At 41.6% G+C, this 20,816-nt stretch overlaps 1 protein-coding gene across 3 annotated transcripts in view; it reads left to right on the top strand.

Moving 5' to 3' along the window:
* Positions 1-470: 470 nt before the first annotated feature.
* The window catches only part of BLM (BLM RecQ like helicase), an 87,706-nt gene continuing 67,360 nt past the window's right edge, over positions 471-20,816 (top strand). For 2 of the 3 annotated variants that reach the window (XM_039257365.1, XM_039257386.1), the window contains exon 1: positions 20,286-20,565. The gene's annotated coding sequence lies outside the window, so the exon portion shown is untranslated. Of the gene's footprint in view, positions 544-20,285; positions 20,566-20,816 lie in introns of those variants that run through there. The other variant, XM_039257372.1, reaches the window with a different exon arrangement.

Below are 20,816 nucleotides of genomic sequence, written 5' to 3'. Positions count from 1 at the left end.
CCGTCAATGACAATTTACAGTCGCTCACGTACTGGGGCAGAGGCCAGCTTTACAAGCGGGGGCGGGGGGGGGAGCAGAATCCCCCGAAGCCTCACAGAGACAGCGGGTTAAGAGCCAAAGAGACACGGGCGCAGAGCTTCGGCCTGGCCTGTGGGAATTGCCAAGTCTCAGGCATCTCTCAGATTCCGGGGTTTTTCACTCCCGCCCCGGCTCCCTTCCAGGCGCCCGTCTTAAATCCTCCACCAAAGCTAAGAAACACGAGGACAACAAAGCTCCTGAGAGTGCCGGAAGCCCAGGTTGAACCGCCGTCACCTGACCTCGCATTCCGGACTCTGATTGGGCGTCAGGAACACCCCGCCCCAGCAGCCCACGGGGGCGGGACAGGTGCCACGGCGCAAGGACACTGGTCGGTTTCCTCAGGAAGCAGCCAATCGGAATCGGCCGGCTTCCGGCGCGAAGTGAGCTGGCGCGCGGCGCGGGGGCTGCGGCGGCGGCGCGCGGAGTTTGGACCGGGGTTCCGCCCGCTGCGAGCCTGCCGGAGAGGTGAGTGCGGCGCGCTTGGACTCGCCGGGCGGGCGGACCCAGCCCAGCCCCGCTCCGCTCCCGGCGACCCGGCCCGGAGAGGAAGGCTCGCCGGTTCCTCCGTTGCCCGCCCCGGTTGGGCGAGGCCCGCGGAGCCCTCTGTCGCGGACCCGCAGGCCGTGAGAGCGCAGAGAAGCACGCGTGTTCGCAGACGGGGAATCAGGCCCCGGGGTGGGGCCGGGGTCGCCTCCGGCGTCGGTGGGAGAGCCGGCCTGGCACCCGTGGCGTTCTGGTTCCCATACTCCTGTGCCTTCCGTAGGGCCTGGCGCACTGCAGTCTGGATGAGCGCAGCCCAGACCTCTGGCACTTCCCCCATCCCCGGTGAAGACCGAAGCTCCGTACTTTTTCTCTAGCCTTCCACGGTCACGAGCCAGGCCACTGTATTTTGGGCGTACTGTGTGCCGCGTGCCTGGGACCCGTTTTCTTACAACTTAAGCCCCACAGTACCTCCGCAGAGGAAGGCGGTTAAGGGCACAGACTGCATCCCTTTTCCTGTCGAATCCGGGCTCTTCCAGCTACTGGCCCTGTGACTGTCCACTCGTCATCTAAACTGAGTACCTCGGTTTCCTTCTGTTGTGTAGGGGAACTCCTCTCTCCTGCATCCTGGAGGTTTTGTTAGGATTAAATGGCTTAATATATGCAACAAATGCTTCAAAGGGTACTTGGTACGTGGTAAGGGTTCTATTAGAGAAGTAAAACGGTGCTCACTTTTGACAAGGAGACTGAAGCACAAAGAGCTTGTCCCTGCGTGGAAAGAGCTGCCTGACTCTCAGGCGTCTTCCACAACACCAGGCTTTCAATCCCGTAGCCCTCGCCGGCCCTCAGGTTGCTCAGAACTTTGGGCACCTACGGGCCTGAGATGGAGCAGACACCTGACAGCTCCTGGTGCCACCAATGTAGACAAATCGCATTCCTGTGCCCTTGTCAAGGTTAAGGGACAGTAATGGCAGAGACTGGGTTAGATAGAGGTCAGAAATTGGGAAAGAAGGGAGGCAGAAGTGTTTGGCATAGGAAATGAAAGGCTAAATTGAACCAACATTTTGTTAGCCAGGCTGCTGTCAGAAGGTAGCTTATAGGGGCACCTGGGTGGCTTAGTCGGTTAAGTGTCCTATGGTCATGATCTCACGGTTACTGGGTTCGAGCCCCTAGTCACACTCTGCTGACAGCTAGCTCAGAGCCTGGAGCCTGCTTCAGATTCTGTATCTCCCTTTCTTTCTCTGCCCCTCTACTGCTTGCGCTGTCTCTCTGTCCCTGTCTCTCAAAAATAAACATTAGAAAGTAGCTTATAGTCAACTAGGAAGAAGAGGAAATTTCTGGGTCTTGAGTTCTTTTCAGTGGCAGTCATGCTGTTGGCCACCACATACATTTTATCCATCCATCCATCCATCTATCCATCCATCCATCCATCCATCTATCCATCCATCCATCCATCCATCTATCCATCCATCTATGAGGAGGGGCAGAGAGAGGGAGAGAGAAATCTAAGCAGGCTCCACACTGTCAGTGCAGATCTGAAAGTGGAGCTCAAACCCACCAACCCGGAGCTGATCATGACCTGAGTTGAAATCAAGAGTCAGATGCTCAACCGACTGAGCCACCCAGGTGCTTCGACGTTCTATTTCTGATCCACTAACTGGGAAAGGTAGCTCTTGCCTTCATCTTACTGATAAGGAAACCCAGACTTTAAAAACTGGGCAAAGCCCTTAGTGTTAGATGTGTAGTGAAAGAACAACATTCAGATAAATCATATGCGTCCACTTTGGGGGAGTCAGCATTATCTATGAGGTGGGAGAGAAGAGAAAGGGATAAAAGGAGTAAGTAGGGTTTTAAATACATCTGAAATGTTTTATGTCCTTGGAAGAGAAACGGGACAGAATTTAACTTCTTAAATTTGGTTGGTGAATACATGGATCTCACTTTTTATTGTATGTTTGAAATTTAAAATTAAAAAATATATATAAAAGTTAAACATAAGTATATTTTTAATACCATTTTTAACTAAGAGGTGCCTGGGTGGCTCAGTCAGTTAAACATTGACTCTTTTTTTTTTTAATATAAACTACCTTTTTTAAATTAATTCAATGCAGGGAGATAAAGTGTGAATATTTCAATAATGTAATTTTTCTGCACTATCAATATATCTAAGCATATGGTAGTATCTATGCCCTGGGTAATAAAGATTTCTCTTAAGCTCCTCTGTTATTTTATTTTATTTTAGGATTAGTGCTTTTATTTTATTTATTTATTTATTTTTTACAAATAGTTTATTGTCAAGTTGGTTTCCATATAACACCCAGTGCTCATCCCCACAAGTGCCCTCCTCCATGCCCATCACCCCCCTTCCCCCCACCCCCATCAGTCCTCAGTTTGTTTCTCAGCATTCAAGAGTCTCTCATGGTTTGCCTCCCTCCCTTTCCCCCACCATTTCCCCCCTTCTTCTCCCCCACGGTCCTCTGTTAAGTTCCTCCTAATCCTCCTATACGTGCAAACATATGGTATTTGTCCTTCTCTGCCTGACTTATTTCGCTCAGCCTAACACCCTCAAGGTCCATCCATGTTGCTACACATNNGATTTCATTCTTTCTCATTGCCATGTAGTATTCCATGGTATAGATAAACCACATCTTCTTGATCCATTCGTCCGTTGATGGACACTTAGGCTCTTTCCATGTTTTGGCTATTGTTGAGAGTGCTGCTATGAACATTGGGGTACATCTGCTCCTGTGCATCAGCACTCTTGTATCCCTTGGGTAAATTCCTAGCAGTGCTATTGCTGGGTCATAGGGGAGTTCTGTTGCTAATTTTTTGAGGAACCTCCACACTGTTTTCCAGAGGGGCTGCACCCGTTTACATTCCCACCAACAGTGTAGGAGGGTGCCCGTTTCTCCACATCCTCACCAGCGTCTAGAGGTCTCTGATTTGCTCATTTTAGCCACTCTGACTGGCGTGAGGTGGTATCTCAGTGTGGTTTTGATTTGTATTTCCCTGAGGAGGAGGGATGCTGAGCATTGTTTCATGTGTCTGTTGGGCATCTGGATGTCCTCTTTGGAGAAATGTCTGTTCATGTCTTCTGCCCATTTCTTCACTGGGTTGTTTGTTTTTCGGGTGTGGAGTTTGATGAGTTCCTTATAGATTTTGGATATTAACCCTTTGTCTGATATGTCATTTACAACTGTCTTTTCCCATTCCGTTGGTTGCCTATTAGTTTTATGGATTGTTTCCTTTGCCGTGCAAAGCATTGACTCTTGATGCTAGCCCAGGTTATGATCCCATGGTTCATGGGATCGAGCCCTGAGTCAGGCTCTGCACTGACAGTGTGAAGCCAACTTGGGATTCTCTCTCTCCCTCTCTCTCTTCTCTGCCCCTCCCCTGCTTTCTCTCTCTCAAAATGAATAAATAAATATTTTAAAAAATACAGATTTTAACTAAATAGTTATTTTAACATATATATTTTTTATTTTTATATATTTCTTCCCCTTCTTTTAATTTTAATTTATTTTTGTTGAGAGTGAGCATGAGCGGGGGAGGGGCAGAGAGAGGGGGATAGAGGATTTGAAGTAGGCTCTGCACCGACAGTGTAGAGCCCAATGCCGGGCTCTACCTCATGAGCCAAAGTCGGATGCTTAACTGAGCCACCCAGCTGCCCCAATATATATTTCTTTTAAGGGAAGAAAAGATAAAACAAAGAGGTTCACAGTAATTGCAAAATACTCTTGGGAACTAAACGCCGAAAGCCAGTGTGTCTTCGAGATTTTTAGGCAGTCTTCTTCAGCCCCCTGCTATCTGCCTCACACTCACACTTGGTACAAATAGTGCATAGACTACCCTTCACACCCCCACCCTGTCTGGAAGGTTTCACCTGTGCTCCAGTTCATTGTTCTTTGGAGAGCTTCTCTACAGTTTTCCTGAGTTTTTCCTTCATTTGGGAAGCCATAGACTCACTTCCACCTCCTTTTAATTTTTTATTATTTTTTTAATGTTTATTTATTTTTGAGAGAGAGACAGACAGAGCACAGAGGGGGAGGGACAGAGAGAGAGGGAGACACAGAATCCAAAGCAGGGTCCAGGCTCCAAGCTGTCAGCACAGAGCCCGACGCGGGGCTCAAACTCACGAACCGTGAGATCATGACCTGAGCCAAAGTCAGACACTTAACCAGCTGAGCCACCCAAGCACCGCCTCCCCCACCTCCTTTTTAAATAGAGGTATAGTTGACACACAATGCCACATTACTTTCAGGGGTACAACAGTGATTGGACAATTCTGTATGCTAGTTCACCACAGTGTAGCTACTGTCTATCACTACACAAGGCTCTTCCCTGGGCTGTACCTTCCACCCCCTAGACTTAGTCATCTCATAACTAGAAGCCTGTACCTCCCACTCCCCTTCATCCATCTTGCCCATTCCCCTCCCTCCTTCTCTCTAGCAACCATGAGTATGTGTCTGTTTCTGTGGGAAGTCAGATTTATTTATTTATTCATTTTTTAGTTTAAATAATCTCTACACTCAGCGTGGGGCTTGAACTCATGACCCTAGGATCAAGAGTTGGGTGCACTTCTAACTGAGCCAGCCGGTTACCCCAGGAAGTCCTAGACTTTTACAAAGAGACCTTTTTTGTGGGACTTACTTCACTGAGTTGTAATTATTTGTTGACATGTCTGTTTCCTGCCAGCCTAGAAGCTCACTGAGGGGAGTAATTATGCCTTGCTCCTCTCTGTACCCCAGTGCCTAGCTTGATGCCTGGCACCGAGTGAAGAATACAAGTTGAAGTTAGTTTGTGGAAGGTATTGGGGTTATGACATACAGACTTTGTTCTCTAGAATCACAAGGAACTATTGAGTTTTCTTTGTTTAAAAATTCCTGTATCTTAATGAAACATATTTACAATATATTCCAGGAAAATTTTGCAGTCATAATCCTGTCTTTCAGTCACATCAGCTACTGTCCTTTTTCATGAGTCCTTTACAGATTTTAGCCATACAGCTTTCTTAGCTGTAAGCATAATGTACTCATCATTTAGTCTCTTGTTTTCCCAATATTAAATTATTCCACACAGCTACTCAGTCTTCGTGGTTGCCATTTATCTTATAAATTATCACAGTATTTCACTCTCCTTGATTTAATAAGTATGAAATGTTGCTTCATGGTATTAGTTATTAGAAAAGTTGAACATTTTTTCCTAAGTTTATTTAGTGTCTGTATATTCTGGTGAACTGTGTGTTTATACTCCTGGATCATTCGCTTTTGGCAACTTGGGTGTTCACTGTATGGTTTTGTTTGTTTGCTTATTTAAGTAGGCTCCAGCATGGGGCTTGAACTCACGATCCTGAGATCAAGACCTGAGCTGAGATCAAGAGTCAAACACCAGCTGAGGCACCCAGGCACCTCTTCGTCTTTGTATGTTTGTCATGTTAATCCTTTGTTCGTTAGTTTTTGTTAATTTTTGCCTCTCAAATTTTTTGAGAAAGAAGATACATAATAGAAAGTACATGGTATGTGTATACAATTTAAATTTAAAGAATTATTTAAAAATTATAAAGTTTAATTACACATAATCATCAGGCAGATCAAGAAATAGGTGTTACTGGTCCCCAGATGGCTCCCCTCATCATAACTTCTTCCACACACTAGAGAGAACTGTCTGATTTTTGTGGTAATTTTCTTGTCTTCATAGCATATCCCATGTGTGCATCCATGAGTAATATAGTTCAGTTTTGCCTGGTTTTTAGATCTATAAATAGGATGAGGGTTTATGTATTCTACTTTGTCTTGTTTGCTTCAACATTATGTTTGTAAGATTCTTCCAAATTGTAGATATAGGGATTTTTTATTTTTGAAATAATTTTTAGTAAAAATTTATATTATCACTGTAGAATATTCCTTTATGTGCTTATACCACAGTTTATCCATCTTGTTTGTTTTTGGTTTTTTCTTGGTTTGGGTTTATTTGTTTTTCTCCATCCTGCTTTGGTGGCATTTGGATTGGTTTCGGTTTTTGGCTGTTGATGTTGTTGTGAATGTTCTTGCACATATGACCTGGTGTGCATGTTCATGAATTTGTACACATAACTCAGAAAACTACTGGGTCAAAGAATATGCGTGCCTTTTACTTTCCTAAAGTCCGAATTGTTTTCAAAAGTGGTTGCGTCTCCCTCCCACCAGTATAGTAGTAATTTCTTGTGGTTTCAATCCCCTAGATTATTAGTGAAGTTGAGGAGCTTGTGTTTATGAACTGTTTCTGTATTTTAAGAGCCTGTTCAGGTGTTTTGTCTTTTTTTGCAGCTGTCTTACCTTTATCTTAGTATTTTGTAGGAATTCTTTATACATTCCATACACTGTCAATTATATATATTGCAAATATATTGCAGATGTCTTCTACGTGACTTTTAAACACAGATTTAATAGTATGTTGGTCACCCATTTTTTAAATGTCTTTCATTGTGAAATATCATTATGTTCTGTTTCATAGAGAGAAGTGCAAAGAACACCTGTGTGAGCTGTGCAGGGAGGAGTTAAAATGGCAGGCCTGAGGACTTCTCTAGAAAGACCTGCCTGTGAGATTGGTTCTAGGCTGGAGAACGGGAACTGGGCTTTTGAAACCTCTCCTGCGCCAACACGGTGGTTCTGCCTACCTGGAACTCTAACGCCTGCTTTCGTTGTGACGGTCCACATTTGTGGTGGGCAGAGGGGTCTTCAGCCCCCCCCCCGTGAAACCCCTAGACTTTGAGTCTCTGGCAGGTTTCCTGGGGCAGGAATGTTGCACGTAGCTGCATCTTCATGGAGAGCATGTGCTCTCGTGAGAGAAGAGAGCACAGGGAGGGGGCGCCTGGACTCCCCCAGACTCCACCTCCTGTGTCTTTGCCCCTTGCCGATACAGCTGTGTGTCCTTGTGTGTGTTGCTGTCAGAAATCTTAGCTGTTGGGAGCACCGTGTGCTGAGTCCTGTGAGTTGTTCCAGTGAATCAGCAAATGTTAGCGCGTCGTCTCTGGGGACTCCCGAAATTGCAGCTTAACCGTATTTATCAAAGCACCTATGTGGGTATCTATGTCTCAGGTAAGAAACAGAACACAGCTAACACCTTCGGAGGCCCTGTGTGCGCCGTCTCCTCCTCTGTCCCGAAGATCACCGTTATCCTGACTTTTGTGTAATCGGTGCTTCGCTTTTCTCTGTACTCAGCTGTTTCAAAAGTCTTGCTGCAGTTTTAAGCTATAGGACACATAAAAGATTCTTAAATAATTCAATTTTCCATTTTTTCTTTTTTGTTAGTGCTTTTCGTATCTTATTTGAGAATTGTCTGAAAAGTGGTAAGTTACATTCACTTGAAAGTGATTTATGCGGATGGAGTGAAGTGGGGTTTAAATTTCCTGTCTTCCCCATGTAGACATCTAGTGCATCAGCATCAACTACTGAAAAGACTCATTTGCTAGTGTTCTGTGGTGATAAATTGTCATAAATTGTGCACAGGCTTGTATCTGGGTCGTTCGTTCTCTTCCACTGTTCTTCCTGTCCTTACACCATCACCCCTATGTTTTAAAGACTTTTTTTGGTTTATTAAATCCTTATATATCTGGCAGGGCAAGTCTTGACCACAGACAGTTCCTTTAACTGGGTCTAAGGCTATCAGGTTTTCTATTTCTTTTTGAGTGCGTTTTGGTAAGTTAATTTTTAAAGAAATTTGTCCATTTCATCTAAATTTAAAATTTTATTGGCACATTATTCACAATCTGTTATGATATTTTTTATGTTTATTATTTATTTTGAGAAAGAGAGAGAGAGAGGAGACACAAGGGGTGGGGCAGAGAGAGGAGAGAGAGAGAGAGAGAGAGAGAGAGAGAGAGAATCCCAAGCAGTCTCTGCACTGTCAGGGTGCTGGGCTGAGACTCTCAAATGCTGAGATCACGATCTGAACCAAAACCAAGAGGCGGCTGCTAAACCGACTGAGCTACCCAGGCGCCCCTGTAAATGATATTTTAATGTCTGTGGGATATGTAGTTAATTAAGTCTCTTCTCTCACTCCTGATACCAATTTGTGTCTTTCTCTTATTCTTGGTAAGTGTTTTCACAGAACAGACTTTTAGCCTATTGATCCTATCCTTAGTTTCTTTTTTGTTCTTTTTACCTTTCTTTTCTGTTCTTATCAGTCTTAGTTTTATATCTTCTAATTTTATTGGATAGATGCTTTCTGCTCATTTTCAGTCTTCTTTTCTAACAATGAAGACTGTACCTTTCCCTGTCACTACCTCTTATGTTGCATATCACATTTTTATATATGGACTTTCATTTTTGTTCAGTTCCAAATATATTCCAGAACCCACTGTGATATCTTATGTGATCCCCAGTTTATTTACAAGTATATTTATTTCCAAACATGGAAATTTTCCTATACTTTTTTTTTTTTGAAATTTATGAATCTATGGAAAAGCAAGATCAGTACAGACATATCTTCTTAAGTGTACATTTACATTCATAAATACTTCATATGTTAGGTCGCAAGGAAAAGATCGGTAAGTTACATAAAGTAGAAACGTTACAAACAATCCTTACCACTATGCAACAAAACTAGAAATTTAAAAAGAAGTGTAAAAACCCATATGGAAAATTAAAACCCTTCAAGTGAAGAACTGTTAGATATTGTGGCGCCTCGGTGGCTCAGTCAGTAAACTGTCTGACTTTGGCTTAGGTCATGATCTAAATGGTTTGTGGGTTCGAGCCCCGAGTTTGGCTCTGTGCTGTCAGTGCAGAGCCTGCTACAGATCTTCTGTCCCCCCTCTCTCTGCCCCTCCCCTGCTGGCACCCTCTCTCCTCTCTCTCAAAAATACATTGAAAATCGGGGCGCCTGGGTGGCATAGTCGGTTAAGCGTCTGACTTTCGCTTAGGTCATGATCTCGCGGTTCGTGAGCCCCGCGTCAGGCTCTGTGCTGACTGCCAGCTCAGAGCCTGGAGCCTGTTTCAGAGTCTGTGACTCCCTTTCTCTCTGACCCTCCCCTGCTCATGCTGTCTCTCTCTCTCCTAGAAATAAATAAAAATCATTTTTAAAAAATACATTGAAAATAAATAATAAATAAGGAATTATTGGATGGAAGGGAAATACAAACTGAGATAAAGGATTCCTGAAAAATAATGAAATGAAAACCTAACAAATAGGATTCTGTAAGATACATATAAAGTAGTGGTTGGGGGGGAAATTTATTGCCTTAAGCACATTATAAACTTAGGAAGGAAAACACATGAAGTAAATTCCAAACTTTAGAATAAGAACAACAAAGTAAAACAAAAGAAAGCACAAGAGAAGAAAAATAACGATCGAAGCAGATGTCAATGAGTTGGAGAACAGGAAAACATCTGACTGAGAAATCACAATCTTAAAGCTTAAGCAGTTTAACAAACCAGGTAAACTAATGCTAATTTAAGAAAATTGAGAAAAATCACAAATACAAAATACCAAATGACAAGTGGTAAAATTTTTTTAATGATATTAATTTGCATACTTCTGTGTTAAATGAATTTGAAAATTCAAATGAAATGGATAATTATTTAGGAAAATGCAATTTACCAAAATTGATGCCAGCAAAGATTAGAAGTTAAATAACTCAATTTTGATAGAATGTGGTTGTGAAAAAAACTGTCTCATTGGAAGGAAAAAAAACCCCACTAGATCTAAATGGTTTCACAAAGAAATTCTACTGAAAATTTTGAGTCCAGATACTCCCAGTGCTAAATACATTGTTTCAGAGCATAGGAAATGAAGGAAAACTTCTAATTTCTTTCTTTTTTTTTTTAGAATTTTACATTAAATTGTTTTTAATGCTTTATTTATTTTTGAGAGAGAGACAACGTGAGCAGGGGAGGATCAGAGAAAGAGGGAGACACAGAATCCGAAGACAGGCTCCAGGCTCTGAGCTGTCAGCACAGAGCCCGATGCGGGGCTCGAACCCACAAACCATGAGATCATGACCTGGGCCAAAGTTGGATGCTCAACTGACTGAACCACCCAGGCACCCCATTCAATTTCTATTTTTATTAGTACTTTGTATTATTACAATCATTGATTTAGTCATTTGTCTTTAGTTGTTGAAGGGCTAAAGTGAAATAAAATTTGCCCAAAACTTTTCAGTCTTCTAGATGTCTTTGGGCTTTGTGTTCTTTAAAACCACTTTACTGACCTACAGTAAACTGCGGCTATGTAACACGTACACTTTGCTCAGTTTTGCTATGAGGCACCATTATTGCAGTCAGGTTCACGAACATGTTCCTCTCTCCCAGGAGTTTGTACCGCCTCCCTCCTGTTCTCCTTCCCCTGGTCCTGAATGAAGACCCCCTACAGTTCCTTCCAACAAAGAAACAACAACTCAGTTAAAAGTGGGCAGAGGATCTGAATGGGCATTTCGTTAGAGAAGATACACAGATGGCCCAAAAGCGCATGGACAGATGCTCGTCACCACTAACTTATTAGAGAAACACACGTTGAAAGCACAAGATATCACCTCATACTCATTAGGATGGCTACTGTAAAAAGAAAAAAACAACAGAAATAACAAGCGTTGGGGAAGATGTGGAGAAAGGAGGATAGGGAGAAACCGTGCACTGTTTGTGGGGCTGCAGAATGGTGCGGCCACTGTGGAATGTAGTATGGCTATTCCTCAAAAATGAAAAATAAAAGAATTACCGCATACGAATTCCACTCTGGGTATATACCCAAAACAACTGAAAGCAGGTTTCAGAGATATTTGTACACACGTGTTCACAGCGACATTACTCACAATTGCCAAAAAGTGGAAGTGGCCCAAATGTCTGTGGACGGAAGAGTGGATGAGCCAAATGTGTTAGATCCATACAATGGAGTATCATTAAGCTTTAAAAAAGGAAGGAAATTCTGACACATGTTGTAGCATGAATAACTCTTGAGGACCGTATGCTGAATGAAACAAGCCAGTCACATAAAAGACAAACACAGTATGGTTCCACTAAAATAATCAAGTGGAGAAGGAAAGAATGGCGGTTGTCAAGGGCTGGGGGAGGGGGAGGGAGAGAATTCTTGTTTAACAGGGATAGGGGTTCAGTTTTGCAAGGTGAAAAGGTTCTGGCAATTGGTTGCACGACAGTGTGAATATACCTTATAGCACTGAACTGTACGCTTAAAGATGATTAAGATGGTAAATTTTCCATTATGTGTATTTTAGTGCATTTAAAAATAAAGTGCACAAGGCCGCTTGAAGGAGCTCCACTCTCCCTAATCGAATAGGAAACCAGTTGAGCATGAAAATAATGACAGCAATGGATTACGACCCATCAAATGCATGAAGAGTCCTTACTTATAAAAAGCAAATAGGAGAAGGGCGCCTGGGTGGCCCAGTCAGTTGAGTGTCTGACTTCAGCTCAGGTCATGATCTCACGGTTCGTAAGTTCAGGCCCCGCGTCGGGGCCCTGCGCCGACAGCTAGCTCAGAGCCTGGAGCCTGTTTCAGATTCTGTGTCTCCCTCTCTCTCTGACCCTCCCCTGCTCATGCTCTCTCTCTCTCTCTCTCTCAGAAATAAATTTAAAAAACATTAAAAAAAAAAAAGCAAATAGGAGAAAAGGGAAAGTTCTTTACAGTAGCATGCCAGTACCAGGAGTGATGGATGGGGTTATGAAAACCATCATTATCCAGCCGTGCTGTTTATAGTCATACTATTATTTCTTCAGGCATGAGTCATCCACGGATACTAAAACAGTTACTTTTTTCCAATTAATCTTTTTATTGTTGATTTCTGGCATAATTACATTTAGTTGGCGAACATGTGACTTCAACCCATTGAAATTGTTGAGACTTGCCTTAGGGCCTAGTTTGTGGTCTGCTTATGTAAGTGTCTGCTCTCGAAAAGAGCGTACATTTTGTAAAGGTGGCGTTATTCAGATCTTTTGGGTGGTTCCTGATTTTTTTAGTTACTTGTTCTATGAATTACTGAGTGCTAATTTTAAACCTATAATTATAGGCTCTTTCTGTTTCCTGTCATTCTATCAGTTTTGCTTCATGTAGTTTGCAGTTATTTTACAGGCCATACAAATTTAAAGTTGTTATATCTTTATATATTTATATATATAATATATATATATATTTGGTGAATTGAATTCTTTATCGTTATACAGTGACCTCTTTATCTCTAGTAAGGCTTTCTGTCTTAAAATCTGTTTTGTCTGATATTAATATAAAAATCCTTGCTGTCTTTTGGTGAGTTTTCACTTGTTTTTTTCATCTTCTTTAAACATTTTTTAAAAATGTATATTCACTTTTGAGAGACAGAATGTGAGTGGGGGAGGGGTGGGGAGAGAGGGAGACACAGAATCCCAAGCAGGTTCCAGGATCTGAGCTGTTAGCACAGAGCCAGAGGTGGGGCTCAAACCCACAAACCATGAGATCATGACCTGAGCCCAAGTTGGACCCTCAACTGAATGAACCACCCAGGCGTCCCTCATCTTGTTACTTTTAACCTCTCCCTATACCCAGTGTTTTAGACAGGTCTCTAACAAACAGCAAATACATAGTCAGATTTCGTTTTTTAAGTTCAGATTGATAAACTTTTTAGCCAAAGGAATTGTTCAATTTATATTTATTGTAATCAGCAGATATTTGGATTTAAATCTACTACTACCTTCTTTTGTACTTTGTCTTATATTTTTCCTTTTCTTTCCTTTTTGATAGCGTTGTTTTAAGTGAGTTTTTAAAAAATCATTTGTTTTCCCCTTCTAGATGTTTAGGCGCATACTCTGTTTAGTCTTCAGTGATGACCCTAGAAAGCGTGGCGTGCAGATCTGTCCTCTGAAGTCTGCAGCTAATCAGCACCTCCCTCCGCTTACAACACAGAGGCCTGGAGCACATTAACTCTCTTTACCTCACTTATGTGTCATTACCGTTGGGTATTGAAACTATTTAGTTTTTGAGCCTTGCAAGACATTATTGTTGCTTTGTGCGGTCAAGGTTTGTTTAGATTTAGGCACATACTTTACTGCCTTCTTGATTCCTTTAGTCCAGCCATCATCAGAGAACTTGCATCTAGGCGTACTTTTCTACTACCTTCAATACATCCTTCAGAATCTCATTTAATGAGAGTCGCTGGTGACAGACTTGGTTTCGATGATCTGAAAATGTTTTTATTTCACCTTGATTTTTTTTATAACAACTTTGACTTATAATTCACAGAGCCTAAAATTCACCCATTTAAAGAGTAGAACTCAGTGGCCCTTACTATATTTCTAGACTTGTGCAGCCATTGTCACGGTCGATTTCAGAACATTTCCATGAGCCCAAAAAGGACCTCCACACCCCTTGCTGTCATCCCCCAATCTGTGTACCACTCCCACCCACAGGTAGTCGCTAATCTACTTTCTAATACACATCGGAATGTACCACGTGTGGTTCTTTGTGTCTGGCTTCTTTACTCAGCTAGTATTTCCAGGTTCATCATTATTTTTTTTTTTTAATTTTTTTTTTAAGTTTTTTTTTATTTATTTCTAGAGAGAGAGAGAGCGTGAGCAGGGGAGGGTCAGAGAGAGAGGGAGTCACAGACTGAAACAGGCTCCAGGCTCTGAGCTGGCAGTCAGCACAGAGCCCGACGCGGGGCTCAAACCCACGAACCGTGAGATCATGACCTAAGCGAAAGTCGGACGCTTAACCGACTAAGCCACCCAGGCGCCCCACCAGGTTCATCATTATTGTAGCATTTATCAGTACTACCTTCCCTTGTGTGACCAAACACCATTTCATCGTAGAGATTCACATGTTGTATTTATCCATTCATCAGTTGATGGACATTTGGGCTGTTTCTCATTTTTGGCTATTACGAGTAATGCCTCTGTGAACATTCAGGTCCAAGCATTTGTTTGAATATATGTTTTCAGTTCTTCTGAGTATATATCCAGGAGTGAAATTGCTGGTTCCTCTGTGTTTAATCTTTTGAAGTACTGCCAGACTTTTCCAACACAGCTGCACCATTTTTTATTCTCAACAACACTGTATGAGGATTCATTTCTCTGCATCCTCCCCAGCACTTACTGTCTGTTGCTTTTGTTACAGGCAGTTTTAAAAGTAACAGCTTTATTGAGATGCAATTCATATATCACAAGATTCATCCTTTTAAAGTATACAATTCAGTCTCAATTTTTGAAGGCTGTTTTTGCTGGAAAAAGAGTTGGAGGTTATTTTCTTTCGGCACATTGAAAATAACGTTCTGCTGTCTTCTGATTTCCGTTTTTGAAGAGAAATCAATTTTCTGTCCACATGTTGCACAATGTTATATTTTGGTGTGGATTTCCTTTTATCTACCCTGCTCAGAATTTGTTTGCTTTCTTGAATCTGAAGATTTGACTTTCATTATGGAAACACCTCAGCTGTTATCTTTTCAAGTATTAATTCTGCCCCAGTTTCTGGAACTAGATTTCTGTTTAGATTTCTGTAATACTTTCTTACTGTACCTTCCATGTCTTCTAACTTCTCATATTTTCCACCTTTTCTTCTCTTCTCTTTTCTCTTTGCTTTTCTTTTTCTCTTCCTTTCCTTTTTTTTTTCCCTTTTCTGTAGGTTTATTTTTAATTTTTTTTGAGAGAGAGAGTGAGTGACAGGCAGAGAGAGAGAAGAGAGAGAAAGAGAGAGAGAGAATCCCAAGCAGGCCCCACACTGTCAGCACAGAGTCTGACAAACTGTGAGATCATGACCTGAGCCAAAATCAGGATGCGGATGCTCAACTGACTGAGCCCCCCAGGCACCCCTCCACCTGTTTTCTTTCTCCCTCTGTGTAGGTATTTGTTAAGTCAACAACTTACTGTGAAGGAGCTTAGATTTTGCCTTACTTTTAAACCAGCAAGTTAGCCTGCCACAGTGGTGTTTTATACACACATCCGTACACATTTATGTATGAACTGACAAGGCACAAGACCAGAGATACAGATGGTTTATTACAGCAAAAACAGCCAGCAATATCTTGCCTCAGTCCCCCACAAGGGAAGGTGGTCAAGGCTAGATGATACTGGTGCATGCCGTTGAGTGCATCACAGCAAAAGGAACACCAAAATTTAGAGACGCTGAGCATTTAGGGGTTGCTGGCACATCTGCACATCCTTCCCTCCAGATGACTCGTTACCCTAGGATGTAGGCAGATCTCCTGGGTGAGAGGGGGAAGGTGCCTCGAGGTTTATTACCCTGAAACGTAAGGAAATGTCTCCAGGGAGAGGAAGGAGAGGGCTTTGCCTTTATTACCGTGGGATGTCTCTGGGGAGGCATGACTCTAGATCTTTCTGGAGGGATCTGCTGTCTCTAGCTGCCGAGACTGGACATGTCCTTTGCTCAGAAGGCTTGGCCAGTGTAGGGATATGAGGAGTCCCCGGAGACAGATCCTGGACACTTTCTTCTGAGTTTAATTTACTAATTACCTCTTTAGTTGTGTATAATGTGCTGGTAAATCCATTCACTGAAATCTTAATTTTGCTTGTATTTTTCGTTTTTAGAAGTTCTCTTGGCAAGGTCCTTTTGATCGTTTTCTGTTTACTGCGGATACTTTCAAGCTTGTCTTTGATTTTTCTAAACACCGTGAGTTTAATTGCTTTATACTTTTATGCCTAATACTGTTTGACTTCCTTATTACAATAGTTCTTGTTCCTGGTGCCTTGTTTTCTTGTGTGCTTGGCTATTTTTGTCTGTGTTTGCTACACATTGTCTTGAAAAATTATTTGTGGGACTTACTTAAGGCCTAAGATAAAAAGTACATTCCTCCAGAGACATTTTTGCATTTGCTTCTGCTTTGGCATCAGGATCGCTTTAATCTAAATTCATGATGCAAAGTTTTATAAAATTATTCAGGTGTACAAACTGATTTGAAAATATTCTTGGGCTTGTGGTTTCAGGGTCTTTCCCACTCAGTCCTTCAACAACTGGTAACTTTCTTTCATTTGCAGATATCAGGGATAGAAATGGAATTTAATTTTACTTTCCCCTTTGGGGAGCTGGTTTCATAGCAGAACATTTCCCACCCAGTTAGGCCTTAACTCTGATTCTGTCCAGCTGATGTCCCGAGTCTCGGAATTAGATACCTGTCTTAGGACCAAAGCAGTTTCGGGGCTTTCCGTAACTCTTTGGGTGCTCACTCATTTGCATTTTGGCCTGATTATTTTTTTACCTTCTTATCAGAGATTTGATGTATTTAATAATTCCTTTTTTTACCCAACAGTAATCTAGAGCAACTCTCAAATCTTTTTTGTAAAGAGCCAGACAGTAAATATTTTAGGCTTTGCAGACTAGATAGTCTTTTGTGATAACGACCCAACCCTAGTGCTAAAGCAGCCGTAGGTAGTATGTGAACAAATAGGTATTGTGTTTCCATAAAATGCTTTTTACAAACACTGGCTGCAGGCCAGATTTGGCCCGTGAGTCATAGGGTCAGCTCCAGATCTAGAGTGTGTTGCTTCCTGACTATCCCCGTAACGCTTGTTAAATACTGGTTAATTTCCCTCTCGTTGTGTTTCTTTCATCACACATTAAACATGTTTTGGTGACTAGATTTTTCTTCTTCTTTTTTTTTTTAAGTTTATTTATTTTGAGAGGAGGGGGAAAGAGACGGAGAGCATGGGGGCGGGGGGGAGGCAGAGAGGGAAGAGGAGAGGGAGACTCTCAAGCAGGCTCCGTACCCTCAGTGCAGAGCCTGACATGGGGCTTGATTCCATGAACCCTAAGATCACCTGAGCCGAAAAGAAGAGTCAGAGCCAGATGCTCAACCGAATGAGCCACCCAGGCTTCCTCTATTTTTCTTTTTTCTTTTTAATGTTTTATTTTTATTTCTGAGAGACAGAGAGAGACAGCGTGAGCAGGGGAGGGTCAGAGAGAGGGAGATACAGAATCTGAAGCAGCTCCAGGCTCCGAGCTGGCAGTCAGCACAGAGCCCGACATGGGGCTTGAACCCACGAGAGGTGAGATCATGACCTGAGCCCAAGTCAGACGCCCAACCAACTGAGCCACCCAGGCGCCCCTATTTTTGTTTTTTAAAGATGAGTATTATGCCATTTAAACTACTATTATATTTAATATGATTGTATTTCTAATGCTAGTTACAACCCCAGTGTTATTTAGTATTCTTGTCTTGCACTTTTGTCAAATAAACTTTAGAAGCATTTTGGTTGAGTTTTGTGAAGTATTCTGTGGTGTTTTAATCGGAATTTTGTTAAACTCATGAATTAATTTATGAAAAACTTATCTTAAAGATGTTTAAACCTTTTCATTGAAGAACATGAAATATTTCTCTATTTGCTTAAATTTTTCTTTCTTTCTCCCAGTAAAATTTGGTCATTTTCTTTATATCATGAAGATGTATGTCTTTTGCTAGGTTAATTGGTAGTTTAAGACTTTTCATTGCTGTTGTTAACTGAATGCTTTTTAAAAATTGTATTTTCTAGTTAGTTATTACCACTACATGAGAATGCATTTGAGTTCTGTAGATTTGTATTTATCTTTTATTTAACCACTTTGCTGAAGTTTTAATTATCTATTGTTATGACTGATTTCCTTTGGATTGTGTTGGTATATAATCATATTGTCTACATGTAATGATATTCTCATCTCTTCTTTTCTAGTATTTTCCTTTTTGAACAGTTTTGCATTGGCAAAAATGTCCAATATGAGAGTGAAAAGAGGAGAATAGCCTTGTTTTTTGCCCCTATTTTTTAATTGATTCACCCCTATTGTAAAACACAGATAATACAGTGGGGCTCAATTTTAACTTCTTTTTGTGTGTGTGTCTTTTTTTTTTTTTTTTTTTAAAGCAGGCTTCATGACCAGCACAGAGCCCAGTGTTGGGCTTGAACTCACGACCCTGAGATCAAGACCTGAACTGAAATTGAGTCGGATGCTTAACTGACTGAGCCATTCAGGTGCCCCTTGATTTTAACTTTAATTCTGTGTTTTAATGTATTAGAATTGGTTTGAGTTTTATCAGATGGCTTTTCAAAAATGCATTAATAGTACATAGTCTATAATTCTACATATATGAATGAAGAAGTTCAAGAATAGGAAAAACTATTCGTGATATAGAGAGTGGTTACATCTGGCATATGTTAACTGGGGAAGGGAAAAAGAAAGCATATTGAGGTGCTAGAAAGGTTCTATACTGTTATTTGAATGTTGTTTTTATAGGTGAATATATAAGTAAAACCATACTGAGACATCTAGGATCAGTGCACTTTATTGCATGTATGTTTTACCCCAATAGAAATGTATTTTTAAACTCTGTTGATCTGATCATACTTCCTTAAAAAACATTTTTTTTAATGTTTACTTTTGAGAGAGTGCGCATGGGTACACACACACACAGGAGAGGGACACAGAGGATCTGAAGCAGGCTCTGTGCTGATGGCAGGGAGCCCAGTGTGGGGCTCAAACTCATTGTGACCTGAGCCAAAGTCGGGTGCTTACCGGACTGAGCCACCCAGGTGCCCCTGATCACACTAATTTTTATTGATTAAACTATTAAAATGATATATCATTACTGTAAGTACATTTTTACTATGGATTTTAAAAGAGAGAGACAGACCATTAAAACAATAATAAATACAAGTAATATAATAAATAATTATAAATTTATAATAATAATAAATACAGTAATAAAAACAATAATATGGAAGATCTTTGGGCAAATGGACCCAGCGACCATTTGGGTAATTGGTCGCTGACACCCAGTAATTAATAAATTTTCCTTTCTTGTGGGCTACAGGGGGATTACAAGTCAGCTTTTCTTAGGTAAGTCCTACAGAGATAAGCCTCTTCCCAGAAGACCAAACTATGTATGACAATAGATGAAGAAGACCTACTTTTATAAAATCCTAGTCAAAAGTCTCTCTTTGTCTAGAAATTGTGTTTGTTTGATGTTTGATTTGATCAGAGGAGAGAGTGTTGCTTGCCCCTGGGGCCCTGTTGAGGTAACGTTGAGGTTCCTAAGGTTATGACTGGCTCCCACTTTTGCCGTAGAAGATGGCTTCCCTTTGAACAGTAACCACATGGAGCTCACCCCCGAAGCCTCCATTTCTAGCGGAAGACAGGAAGCAGTGCAAGACGTACCTGAATGTTAGTTGGCACTGAATTTCTTCAGAGCAGTCTTTTTGGTTGTCTGTCCCCAGGTCCTGAAATAGCCATCTCAAGACAACAAAAAGAATAAAAGAAAGGCTTGACCTAGAGAGAAGGTGGTACAGATTTTGATAGATCCCAAAATAGCAACTTTAGTCTCATTTATTTGAAAGAAGAGGAATTCTGCCTTTAAAAAAAAAAAAAGAAAGAAAACTTGGTTTCCTTTGTCCTCTGTCTCGCTGTTTTCCTGCAGTCTCTCTTTAACCTTCTGTTGTAATAACTGGCGTCGCAGGACAGGGCTTGTCCTGACGTGTTCTTAGGACGTGGCTGTTAGACCTGGTTAACTGATCATCTGCTCTTTCCACTCACTTCTTACTTTTTTGTTTTTGTTCAGTTTTAAATGCTGAAAAAAGTTAACAGTTTATTTTAATTTCTTTTTTGAACAACCGAGGAAGTTCACGGCCACCAGCAGTTCCAGTGCAGTTTCAGGGGTGGGGGGAGTTCAGGCACTGTGAGTGTAGCGAACCGTGTGCGTGAGATCCCCGTGTACTTTTAATAGCACAGGCGGCTGGATCCTTCTGAAATTGACTTCATTAGTCTCGCGCTCAGCCAACTGACCCAGACCGTGGCCGAGCAGGCTTCTGTTGTTCCGGATGTCAGCGTAAGTCCACGACCATCCGAAGGCATCAGCTTGGCATGTGACATCGGGGCCTTCACAGCCATCGTCAGTTTTCTCTTTTCCATCCGTTACGTGTTCTTAGGAAATTCTCTTCAGATCCACAGGGACATTAGTAGTTTCCCGGTGAGGCCAGGGCACAGAATCTGCTGCCCGCTTCCGTCAGCCTAAGCTTTTGTTTTTAAAGTCAGTGTTGCTATTTGAACATTTCTTAACAGCCAGTTTTGAAGGTAAAGCTTGAATCTTACAATGTTCAAACTCCAAAATGATATTTCTCTTGTCACATTTGAATGAAAGTTGCTTAGGTCTTGTATGCTAAGGATCTTATAAATGCTGTGTCCTTCAATTAGTCAGAAGTAATTCTCTTTATTACTACAAATGTGATACTTTTCTTGCTTAGCTACTTGTAGGATTTTTTTTTTTTTTAATTGCCTTGTAGGGGCGCCTGACTGGCTCAGTCAGTGGAATGTGCAGCTCTTGA

The sequence above is a fragment of the Hyaena hyaena genome, unplaced genomic scaffold (genome assembly GCF_003009895.1).
Source record: "Hyaena hyaena isolate Hyena2069 unplaced genomic scaffold, ASM300989v1 scaffold_13, whole genome shotgun sequence".
Classification (NCBI taxonomy): domain Eukaryota; kingdom Metazoa; phylum Chordata; class Mammalia; order Carnivora; family Hyaenidae; genus Hyaena; species Hyaena hyaena.
This window is presented reverse-complemented; position numbering and strand designations above follow the sequence as displayed.